The sequence below is a fragment of the Megalops cyprinoides genome, chromosome 13, assembly GCF_013368585.1.
Source record: "Megalops cyprinoides isolate fMegCyp1 chromosome 13, fMegCyp1.pri, whole genome shotgun sequence".
Taxonomy (NCBI): Eukaryota; Metazoa; Chordata; class Actinopteri; order Elopiformes; family Megalopidae; genus Megalops; species Megalops cyprinoides.
Genome location: NC_050595.1, coordinates 27718931 through 27732018, shown reverse-complemented (window position 1 = coordinate 27732018; position 13088 = coordinate 27718931). Strand labels below are relative to the sequence as shown.

The 13088-nt window shown below is 41.4% G+C and overlaps 1 protein-coding gene across 1 annotated transcript in view; it reads left to right on the top strand.

Annotated features, from left to right (window-relative positions):
- Positions 1–6906: 6906 nt before the first annotated feature.
- Positions 6907–13088, top strand: part of LOC118788492 (CD276 antigen-like) — a 61750-nt gene continuing 55568 nt past the window's right edge. The window contains exon 1 of the mRNA XM_036544509.1: positions 6907–7179. The gene's annotated coding sequence lies outside the window, so the exon portion shown is untranslated. The remainder of the gene's footprint in view (positions 7180–13088) is intronic.

The window sequence follows — 13088 nt, the reverse complement described above, 5'->3', positions numbered from 1 at the left end:
AAAGATGATGGTCCCTGGCAACATGGCCGTGTCCAATGTACTTTCAAAAACAAGACTTCTGAATTTATTTAGCTATATTTTATATATTATCATATTTTTGCATTGACTGTATGCTGATGGACATTGTTTCTGAATCCCAGCACCAAGGCTTTTTGGTTTTTATTACTAGATCCCTGTAAGGCCATATTGTTCCCCTTTGAAAAAAAAAACAAAAAAAAATTGTTTCACAGTAAGGAGGCAGCATCCAGAAATTTCAGCTTTGTACGAAGTAGTAATTAACAAATTTGCCCTCTGGCATATTTAAGTCATGTGATCTGGCTTTATGTAAATTAAGAAACTAATTGACCTACATATTGACCTTCCTTAACTAAATTTATTGGGAAGATGTAAAGTTTGTAAATACGCAGTAAAATGCGTATTGGTTTGATTATTAATGCAGTTATAGTATATTAGTATTAGTATATAGTATATTAATGTAGTTTTAGTATATTCACATTGTATTACAGTATCACTCACGACGGGTGTTTACATATCTGTCTGTGTAAACAGCCTAATGAAGAGAGCTTGTGTTTAGGGGTGGGTGAATTTTCGGCTGCTACGGAAATGAATCTGACCTCTTGCCGATTGGCAGATTACGGAAGGTGTGTGGAAACGGATGATAACCGGTCCTGTTAGCAGATGATAAACGGTTGTCTAACGCGTTCCATTTCAAAGTGCGGTCGGTCACACGCAGCGCAGACGTGGACTCTTTCTTTCGCTGTCCCCCTCCTTCTCCTGCCCTAGACCCCTGCTGCATCCCACAGCGTGCCTCAGTAATGACCTCAGGGGTCCTGACACAACCCAGCTCCTGTGGATCTTTTGGACAGGTACAGTCAGGCCACATCAGAGGTGTCACCTGCTTTTGGTTTTAGTCCGTGCCTACTTTTGGGGTGCTTTGAGGATATTGAGGAGCGCAGCAAGCCGCACGGCTGCATCTGCCACTGGTGCTGTCAAGAGCATGGCCTCTTGACAGGTCGGCACTCCAGCTCCATGGTTAACCTTACTAATCAGATCAGGTGTGCTTCCTGTCCCTTATCCCTCACACCCAATGAAACAAGTGGTGTACTGCCTCCACTTTGTATTCTTGTGTGTCTGGAAACATGCTGCTTGTGTCAGTTTTGTTCTGCTTACATTGGCATTTTTCAGTAAAAACAGTGAATCAGTTTGGTCTGTTGTTAGATGTTCAATGAATGACACACTGACTGCTGTTCCATGAAAACCAAATTTGGAGTGGAATATGTATATAAAATTTATAAGTGGGTTCTGAATTTTCGTCATCTCCCTAATCATAATATCCAGTCAGGAAAATGGGTCCCAAAAGTAGGTTCTCTACTTTGTAATATCAGCAGTGAAATAAAGTACAGATAAGCAACGTAAACACAATTTACTATTTGAATTACCCTATACGTATTTTTCCCGTTGAGGACGTGTCCTTCGTCTCCTTAGTTACAAAGTGAGAAAATTGAGTCTCCATAGCAACTTTTATGAATGTAGTGATGCCACGCTGTTAGATGTACTGCAAAACACTGTTGAAGCTCTTTGTGTACAAGCTGTGGGACTGAATAAAGACAGGAAGAAGCCCAACACCAGTAATGATCCGCTGCACTATGACCTTGGGGGAACAGATGGCTATAAAGGGGAAGGGATAGCAATATGGCTGTTATGAATACAGCTCCTTTTTTGTAATGCAGGTTTTCAGCTATACGTGATGAATTCGAAGTTCTACTTTATATATTGACAGGCTGATTATTATGAATTTACTTAGCCAGCACTCTTATCAAGAGCATATTATATAACTATCTCACATGTAGTCCATTTGTACAGTTTGATCTTGCTTAAGGGTACAACAACAGTGCCCCACCTGAGGAAATGAACTGGCAACCATTGGGTTACAAGCCCTACTCTCACTTCTGTTTTATTTGATCAGCTCGTTTTATCTCAGTTTAGGGGAAACAGGGTTGCCATATATGAGAAAAACTAATACTGCTCTCCATGGCTAAAGGCTTCACATTTGACAGAGAGGCCCCTGAAGCCCCTCCAAACTGCTGTCTGTTTCATCATAATTATAGGGGAGCAAGTGTGAATGATGATTGTGGGGGGAAAAAACATGTGATAAAGAAACGCCTCACTCTATGCATCTGCTGTTTAAACTTGAAATACCCATTCTATCACTTCAGACGGCGCGTGAGCTGAAAGCCGCATCATTAATTTCCCATTGCTCGGGAGGGGGTGCGGCCATTTTCCATTCATCTTTATGGAGATCATTAATGGAAGACCCGGTGCCTAATAAGCTGATGCAGAGGACTGGTGAGAGGACTTTGACGAGGCACCGCGGGGGACAGAGCACACGCTTTGAGAGGATATAACATTTGGGGCAGAGCGAGCGGTCTGAATTGAGAGCGCGGAACGAGAGGGAAATTGCGTACAGGTGCAGACACGTGCGAGGCGGCGAGACGGCCAGACGCTCTCAGACAGAGGCAGCTGTATTTTGGCGCTCTGTTGTCGGAAAACGGAGTCCGCTGATTGAGCGGGCGGATTCTTCTCGGCGGCGGCTGTCAGAAAACAAAGTGCAGTAATTGATTGGAGTGAAGTGGGGTGGGGTGGTGAGGGAAGCGGCTGTTTTTTTTTCCCTCGTTTCCAAGTGCCTCTGTGAGAGATGAAAACACAAAACCATACTAAAGAGCATGTTTATATGCAGCTCGCACCGGCTGGAACAAAGTGTAGCTAAGCCGTTTTAATCATGATCCGTGCAGTTACCTGCTCTGACGTTTGGATGCTGCTGACAAGGCCCTACCTATAAATGAGGGAAAAACTGGATCTCCTCAGCCATGACCTTGGTGACCTTGTTTTTTTCCCCACAGTTAATGTGTGTATTGGACACAGAGTCACTGTAAGCACTGCTATGCATGCACCACAATCTGTAGGCCTGCTCTGTATATAATAAAATATGTGACCGTTCATACTTTATGTGGTTCTGAGCTCAGGAAAATGATATGTACAATTTATGTTATGGAAGAACAGTATTAAGTTATATGTACAGAAAAACGTATCATCATGAACAGCAAAAGGATTCTCAGGACTATCTTAGCAAAGCAGTGCTGTTCTTCTCTGGGGCTAGTCTTTGAAAAGGCATTGCAGTCAAGCATTATTATGAGGGGCCTGTTCATAGTTATGCTACAAGAAGTCCTCTTAAACAAAAGGCAATTTTTCAGTGTTGGCAGCCAAGTTTTCCACAGGCAATTATGTTATTGTAACTTATTGCACTGGACCATATTATATAGCTTTAAGGCAAGAGTGATGTTTGCATAGTCAGAATGACTTTGGCAAATGCTAAGTTATGAAGCAAAGAGCAGGTACATCTTTAGTTCTTTTATATTTTCATGAACAACACATATATCATTATAGCGCCATCTATTGAACAAAGTAGAAATTAAGCCTACACAGACTCGCAACAATCAAGGTGCATTATTTAAATTAGAACACAAAATGCTTAGGTTGCACAAAATTACTATAAATATTTAGTGATTGCTTTATTAATTTAACAGCCACTTTTATGATAAGATACATGCATATCACATGAGTAGGAAGAACAAACACAGAATAACAACACAATGAAAGTATAATCAAATTAATAACCACACACCACTGACTGAAGACAATGGTATGATGCTGAACAGTTAGACGATGAATATGCATTACTGTCAGGCAGAGTGTAGCCACTGGAAGCTTGGATTGTGTACTGCCTCTGATATAAAACACCAGCTCTGCTATTGAGCAACACCTACTGTGTGTAAAACCATTACCCCACCTGAGGATTCTATCAAAGTCCAAATGTCTGTCTGACATCATCATGATTAAATTATGTTTACACAAAAGATTTATCACAATTTTTTTTTTTTACCATTTTCTTGCTCTTGGGGACAAAAAACAATTTTGAAAGAGATACAATTACAACTATTATTCCTCAGAAAATATACATTTGATGTCTTAGGGGTGTGTCAAAATGACTTGGTCTGAGGAGTATTCTAACACATTGGCAGATGAAGATTTCTTCATCTTAATCTGATGGTGAATTTTCTCATTTTCTCTCACACAAAGCAACAAGCAGCATGGTCACCATTGTGTGGTATACATCGCCACCTACTGTACAACCATAGGCTCTACATTAATCCTTTGAGGGTAATGCCTCACATTTCATAGCCAAAAAAAGGATGTACAGAACTGTCTCTTTTTTTGCTTTTTTATTTCAAATGAATGAATTTCCAGATATACACATGGTTCTGACAGCTAGTAGTTTTAGCACAAATAATTAAATAGCGAATAACATTTATATTTGACACACACACATATTTATATGTTATACACATATGTGATGGAGCAGCAAACGAATGTCCCCACTATAGCAGTGGCCCTGGGTTATGGGTGCTATGCCACCCCCAATTATCTCTCCTTTTCCAGACTTAAAGCACAGTCCCAGCTCAGCTGCTCTGTAGCTGCCACATCCTGGAGCTCCATGTCCCAAAGGTAGTGGGACTGGAACAGTCGTTGGTTCTGACACACACAGCACCAGCTGTAAGATCCCCAGCTCAGGAATGTTGAAGGGAGCAGCCCAGCATGGTTCAGGCTGCCATGATGTAATGTTGAGAGGCCCATCTTATAGTTGCAGCATCTGTTGTAAAAAAAACGCCAGCCCCTCCTTTACTGATCAGGCATTCCTCTCTTTACTGTGTGGGTAAGATACTACAGTGGAAACCCCCCAAAAGCAAATATGTTTGTCACTGAGATAATACTGACATCTTTGGGCTTGGTGAACTCTGTACCATACTGTATGACATCACTAGGCCACCTAGGATCACTGCATGGCACTATGCCTTTGGAATGGCCTGAATGTAGATACTGTCTGCCCTTAACAACTGATCATTGACCATGATCAGAATTTAACATTAATGATTGGGGTTAGAACTGGGGGTGGGCAAGCTAGGTCTGTTGTCAAGTGCTTACAATAACTGGAGCAAAGGCCTGAAGTAAAGAACCCTAACTGACCCTATGTTTTCATTTTCTGTACAGTTCTGCAAATTAGAAGAGCCTGGTACACCCAGATTCATCAAATATTATCAACCTGACTTTTATCCATGGCAATGAGATGTTAGATATCTAGCCTCCCCAACACATGGACTTGGTTTTAATCAGGAGAAGAAGGGCACAGCTTCACAATCAATTAATCACCATCCAGATTTGACTTCACAGTAATCTATGCCCCACTGCACAAGTTCCTCGGTAAAACTGGCACCACTGAGGCCAAAATCGGAAACTTAGCGACTGCGACATGGACACATTCTTGATCTTTTCAGAACATATTGAAATGGTTTTCTACCTTCTTCCTAGTCTGCACATTGTGTAAACCATTGTTTATCCCTTCAAAGTTCCAGGCTGTTCTTCACCAGTGCATTTATATCAAGTAAAATCAATCACTTGGATTGTAAAGAAATAAAGTTTTTTGAATTTTTTGAAAAAAAAAAAAAAAAAAAAATTGCACCAGAATTGATGTCACTACTTTGATTACATGATAAATTATGATTCTGTTGTCCTTTGCCAAAATGTTTAGAGCAGTTTTTCGTGTTCAACTAATACATCCCCTCTTGACGTAAAAATAAATGAAATACTGTACTAAAATACACTACCCACAGTTCCAAGCTTCAGTCAAAATAAAAACACTCCCTGTCCACAAAACCACTGGGTGCAGCAAACTGTTTTCCTTTTAGTTACCATCCCGCTTTAGCTGATGCAAAAGAAATATCTTTGAAAACCCCATCCTGTCTGAGAGATGTAAGGAAAAACGCCCACTAAAATGTTCATTGAATGAATTTTTCTTATAGCCCTCGTATTTATTACTGAGTTGTTTTATTAGTAAGTGTCGTTATTACCCACGCACGCGATGTCTTCTTAAAATATGGGATGTGGCAAAATAATAAAACTCTTCATATAAAACAGTTTGGTGTAATAAGTGTATTTTTATTTATTTATTTTTTTAGAAAACGCTTTGCTTAAGGTCAGTTCGTCTGAGTTGATAACACTTTGGAACTTAAGTTTGGAACAGCTAATCATACATTTAAAATAGTAAACTACAATATGTGTATCTTAAAAGAACAGATGCTGATACATTGGTCCACAGAGGTTTTTAAAGAATAGTGCTGTAGGCTGTTATGAACGGTATGACTTCTTACCATCTGAATTGTTCAGATCTGTTTATGAGTTTTTTCATTTCCTGCAGTATTGCGTGTTAGCCAGTTTGGGAGGGGCAGAAGAGGAAGACTGAAAGAAGAGGGAAGGAGGAATCATCACATCCCAAAATACCGACGCTGCCTTTCCTGCTGAATGCATTAGAGTTTAAAGATCGGTGTGCTTTTTCCACAACGCATGTCAGTCGCATAATAGTGCATAGGACACCTGATGCTGGAACAGATGCGCGCCCGTGTGTGTGTAATTTGTTAATTCGTTTAAGTATACACCCAGCAATTAAATAACGAAAACACTGGACAAAACGCTTATTTGATTCATAAGACACCGTGAAATATTTATAGATGCGTGCAGCAAGTTCATGTTACATTGTCTTACGACAGTGTACAGCTTGTACACTAGGCAACCTTTGGCAAAGTAGCTCAAGATTATCTAAATAGTGACACAGCAGATTGCATGTAAGTGTATACATACTGAGATAAACATGAAGGTAGAATATGTAAGTGAATCTGTGACTTGTTGCTGACGACGAAACACACGAAATGGTTAATTTTACTCGGGGAAATGGGGTGGGGGGAGACAGAGCTGAGATCCCTACCCCGATTTGTGACATCATGCCGGACAAAGCGCCGACGCCGAATGAACGAAGAGGCTTCTCTCGCAGCCCTTAGCGAACCCACCCGACCATCAGCAACAATAATACTTTCAAACTAGTAACTATTAATGCACCGACTATAAAAGAAAACATTGTGCACTACCCGCCTGACCAGGGGAACCAAAAGAGGAATGCATATCGCAACGTGAAGCGATCTTTTGTTAGCCTAGGTGTTTCCCAGTAAACAAATCAATACAGCTGGACGGTTGCTGGTTTGCGGATAGTGTAAATCGCCTTATCCTGTCTTGGTAAGTTTTCACACTAAGTTCGTCTTTCCACAAATCGCAGATATGATGGATAATTCTAGAAGAGATGAATGTTAGCTTCCAAGAGAAGTGGCTGGTAAACAGTGCTTTATGCTAAGCGCTTTCACAGTCGTAGTAGCAGATGCGGGCAACAGCTGGAGTGAAACAAATGCACAAGCCGCATGGGCAAACGAGCTCGACTACAACAAAATGGTAGTTAAGAGTGTCTGACACGTCCGTGTGCAGGTTAATATCAGTTAAACTTTAACACAGCCTACGCTGTCGTCATAAGCAAGGTATGCCAGTCAATGTTTACTTAAGCAAACAAAACACGGGACTTTCTTCTGTTTACAAAGACGGCCAGCCCCTCTAGGGGAATGTAAACCGGGTCGTATATGGTCAAGGCAGAGCCACAACCCAAAGTACGGAGAAATAGTTGTTCTTGTAGGCTTAATTAAATGGCCCCAATGAAATGCAAAATCTTTAGCCGTTTACTAATGCCCAGATTCAGTGGCAGACGTCACATACAATCAATATCACCTCAGCAATTCTCCCAGTATATTACCTTGTGCTACGAGTAGACAGTCTCAAGATTAAGTAGTGTTTGCTTTAACTAAGATTGGAAGCAGACGCTATTTCGCTTTCAGTAAATTTTCGCTCCTTTTAAATTCTGAAACGGTTACATATCCTGTTATTAAGTTTTTTTTTCAGATCCAGATGAAAAAATAACAGCCCATTTTAGACGAGTACAATTGCTCTGTAATTTCTAATGGTTAGTAAGTAGTCTTGGATGGGAAATCTGCCAAATAAAATAGGTAACTACATAGAAATGGTAATATTGTCTGTGTTTTATGATCCAGCTTAAACTAATGGTTAAGCTGTCTTTCTGCATTTCCAGCATGTAACTACCACTTTCATCCTGCACATTATACAACAGGGGGTGGATGGGAAGGGTTTACACACATAATTAAACTAGGCCTGATAAATAGTTCCATATGTTTAGGTGCAGTTTTAGATGTAAACTGCACAGTAAGATTTTTCTCTTCAACATTTTGCCAGTGCCTGATGTTAAAACTGTCCATTCTTGCAAGAAATAGGTCTGTCTTCATCTGGAGTGCTGTGTTTCCTTCCACCGCAAAGCTGGAGTTCTGACTTAATATCAAAGACTGGAGTATTCATCCAGGAAGTCCTATCCGCCAAGGAGCACAGCAGCTGTGGATTGTCACATGACTCTGAGGCAGAGCAGGCATCATCTAGAGCTCGTTTTCCAATATTCCCAATGCAGAGAAGAGCCCAGAGCCTTTAGTCCCAATATCTCATACTTGGCAATAAGATTAAAGGACCCAATTTCAAGTTTCAAAATATAAAATCTGAGGGCAAAGAGACATAATTTTCCAGCTCTAATTGAGTAGGAGCCACTTTTTAATGCTTAAAAACAATGCTTTCCCCTCAAAACAGTGACAAAAACTGCCACAGTCATTACCGCTTGATCAAACTTGCTTTGGACCCTCAGAATTCTCTAAGCAGCCAGTGTTCTGTTACCATTTTTGTTTGATTCATGATGATTTTGGATTGTTTCAGTGCTATGTTCAGAATGTGCCACTGTTCCTTCAACATCGTTTAAGTATTTAAGTATACAATAAGGTATAAACTATATAATGACTGAAAGTACTGCTTTGGTCTGGTTATTTGTACATTTTGACAAACGAGTTAAGGTAAATTAATTTTTTGTAGTCAAAATAGTTTGACAGTTGGGTATGTGTGCCTCTCAGCTGTGCTGATACTGGCTGCAAATCTCCCTAGGACAGTGTGAGTAAGTGTTTGGCAACATGGTACATGTGGTCGCAAAGTCATATAGTGCAGGTGTTCTCATTCTGTTCTTGGATGCTACATTGGTGTTAGAGATGGAAGGAGGTCTGGTTCTGGCTGTCTTCGGAAGCATGAAGTATACAGGCATAATCTCAAATGGTTTGACCTATGCTATTATGGGCCGTCTGTTCATTATTATTGTGGGCCATGAGTAGTACATTATCAAGCTGGCGTGATTGTTTTTTAACGCCATTTAACAACAGTGTAGAAAACAAAGGTTCTGTTCACTACTCTTCTATAGCACACAACTATTTGGAGTGCTGATCACATGAAATTACACTTCTGCTATTAGGAAATGGAAATGCACACCTTAGATGTGTGCCCCATGAAAGAATGCTGACAAATGTATTATTTTTGGCCATGAGAAAACTTGTTACATTATGTAGATCAAGGGCTATCTAACTTTGTCAAAGGTTAATAGAAAGAGGGCTACATTTCATGCAAGGAAACTCCTGTATGCAAACATTGTGGAACAGATAGCTAAACACTTGTTTGCCTCTTTCCTATGCAAATGAATCAGGCACCACCTGTGGCTCACCTTTATGGTTAGGTTTTCACACCTGTGTTGGCGCACATCACAGAGGCAGTCTGAGGTATCAAACTGGGCCTGCTCTGCTATGCCAGACCAAGTCCTGCGTTCAGAATATTGATCTGGACGCACAAATCAGAGTAGACGATACACTCCTAACCTTAGCTGTCTGTCACAGATGTCACTGTGAGCTATATCTGCTTTGCTAGACAGCAATTTATGAAATGGACTGGGCTTTCAGCTGGGTTCAAACCTTTCCGCAGGCCGATTCTGAAAACAGTGAAAGTGTGTTTGTGATAGGAGCAACTGGAGAGCACCGGGGGGAAATTCGAATTTCAATAGGAATCCCGTAAACGCTGGTTTATGCACAGGTCATGTATTCTTGGTCAGTATTTGACTTTTTTGAATGGCTAGATCCATATTTTTTTTTTCCAGTAAGGAATAGAGGAGTCAAAGCACAAAGTTGAGTATTAGCAGCCGTGGCTGGCTACGATACTCAAGAAGGAGAACTTGCTGTCAGTTTGATGAAGGAAGATTTCAGGAAACTTAAGGAAAAAAAAAAAGTTTGAGGAAAAAAGTTTTTTTGGAATTTACATTAAAATGAGCGAGACCTTAAAAATACAAGCAGTAGCAACTTGAACTAAATTTGTCCTTCCTCTCTTGTCAGCGCTCTGTAACAACTGCCTACAGAAAAAAGGGGATTCTCAACAGGCCTATTATAAAGGGTTGTGGGGTAGTTGAGATTCAGACCACATCCTTGCTGCTGAATTCAGACCTAGACTTCTGGAAATAGCTTTATAAAAGCCAGGACATTAAGCTTTACACAACTTTTTATGGTAATGTTGAAATGTTGCGCTCAGCAACACATTCAGCAGAATTGCTGAGAACTGTTGCTGATTAATTTATAGTAGTCCCTTGCTTCAGAGCTCCTAAACCCGGACTTAGAAATGCAGCTTTTAGTTCTAATGGTGTGCTTGGATTGTGGCAACGCTTCTTTGTGCCCGCTCAATTTGAGATAATTGAATGTCTTTGTGGCTCTGAATGCGCAGAGGTGCTTGTGGAAAACGGAGGGCTGGGAGTGTGTTCGGTGGCATTGCCTTTTGAATGGGCGTGTAATTAGGGAGGAGTTCAGACCTCCAGACTTGCTAAGTCTTTGTGTGTGTGTGTGTGTGTGTGTTTAGCAGCCCCCTCGGAGAATGCCATTTCCTGTGGGGAATCCCCCACAGCCACGCCTGTCTGACCGCTGCATTGTCTGACTGCCCTTGGAGCCTAGCGACGGGAGGGGCGTGGCAAGGGGAGAAAAGGAGGAGAGAGAGAGAGAGAGAGAGAGAGAGAGAGAGAGAGAGAGAGAGAGAGAGAAAGAAGCTGATGCAGTGAGAATAAGGGAGAGGGCAGGGAAGGATAAGTGTGTAGATGTAGGAGAGCAGAGAATGGGGCTTCTTTTTTCTGTTCTTTTAAGAGAGTGGAAGATAAGACACACAGTTAGTGTGCACGTGTACTGCATCACAGAAAAACTTTACCACACTGATTTTTTACCTTCGATGAATTTGCTCACATCAGGCAGTTGCGACTGCACAGCAAACCATTGCTAGTGATAAAAAGTATAGTTCTGCAAGCTGATGCGTAAAAATACTGTTTTGTAGTGCACTTTGTATATAGGTCAGAGCTTTGGGAAACCTTGGTATTCTTAGAGCCATTAATATTTATCCAGCCATCCATGCCATCAAGAAGAAACATCCGTAAGATTAGAAGGAGAGTGAAGTGTTTTGGATGTGAAGGACTGTTTTACACAGCGTGTCAGTCACGGTCAGGGCTTCCTCTTCCTTCCTCTCAGAGGAATCTTGTGCAGTGTTTCACAGAAAAGGGAGCTCAGGTGGAAGAGAGGGCCTCCTCCCTCATCCCCAAAGAGGCTGTTCCCTTCCGGGCCGCTGCAGCCAGGGGACCCGGTGCTCCCTGTACATGTCCACAATCGTGTCGGGACCGGAAAACATCAGGGCCCCCTGCAGCCAGCACTGTCGAGCCAGGAAGAACTCCAGGTGTAAGCTGTAACTGAAGTGTGTGTTGTTAGCGCAGTTGTAACCCGGCGGGAGGCCTCCCCCCTGAAGTGCAGTCCCTGCTGTGACTGCACTCTATGAACCAATCAGCTCTCAGCGTCGCCAGCTGCTGATGGAGACACGCCCTATGTGCTATCTGGCCTCCCTTGTCAGCCCTCAGATGCAAATAGGGCAACAGGAAGTTGAACACTGTCAGAGTTGAAAGGGCGGTTTTATCTGTCGTTGGAGGGTGTTGCATTCGGTGTTATCCCTGCTGTGGGAGTACTCGGCCCTGCCAGAGAGAGGCTGTGCTGTTTTTAATAATGACTTGCACCTTGGACATGAGTTGGACACGTTTTGGGAATGGCCTGGCTTGTACAGGCATTGTCACACTCATCAGCTCGAACACACACACACACACAGGCACAGAAATCATTTCATGTGGCTTTTGGAAGGTTAGTGAATATTTTCATGCACCCACACTGCAGCCATAATCTGTCGTACAAAACTAATTACATAAACTACTCGCACTTCTGTAACTTGTTAAGTTGTGCATGTTTGACCGATACGCTTGGGAATCTGCTCTTTAGCCAGAAAATAAACTAGCAACATTTCCTTGACGTGGGATTAGTGCACGGGTTTCATTGTTAAATGTTTGATACAGGGAATTTGCAAGCATGGCTAATCTCATAGAAGTTGGTAGATTCAACTTTTTGTGTCCATAGTTCATGTAAGGTGACATAGTGACAGGCATGTTTTTGTATAGAGTAAGAGCATTTATTTCCTAGGCATCTCAGTATTGGAATGAGACTGTTTGATTTCATTGTTTGTTTGTCTTAAGTGCACAAAATAAAGGCAAGGTAAGGATAAACCATTTAAGCTTATGCATTTTTTAGCTCATTTCTTTTGATTATACTGATTGACTGTACTTTATGCAAGACTTCTTTCCATTGCACTTCACCATTTCTTCCTTTGGCCTCTCTTCTCATGTTTAATAGTGGTTTCACGTCAGAGAATGTGCTTTAGCGCCACCTGCAGTACTGGAACATTATATTCCCCACAAATTTAGTATGCTTTCTTAGCTTTACCCTTTTTAGTAAACCCAGCGAGTCCTTTGGTGAGTGAGTGGCCACTGCCGGGAATGTCTGTCACAATGTTTAGTATTCACACCACTCTGCCGAATGCAAACTGCAAATTGAAACTGGCTGCCACTTTGTATCCAAATCTAACAGTCGCAAAACACATTAGTTGTGACAGGACTCAGAGGCTGTTAAAACTGTGTTGGTACCACTTTCAAAATATAAAGATATGTAAAGATGATCTTTACAGGTCATGTGATGCCTGCTTCTCAGTGCCAATTGATACATAGTTCCGTATAACACATAGTTCAGTGTTCCGTGAAAATTGAAATGAACATCAATATCCACTTTTCACTGGTAAATATGTCACTTGTTGATTTCTTTTAGGTGATTATAGGTTGA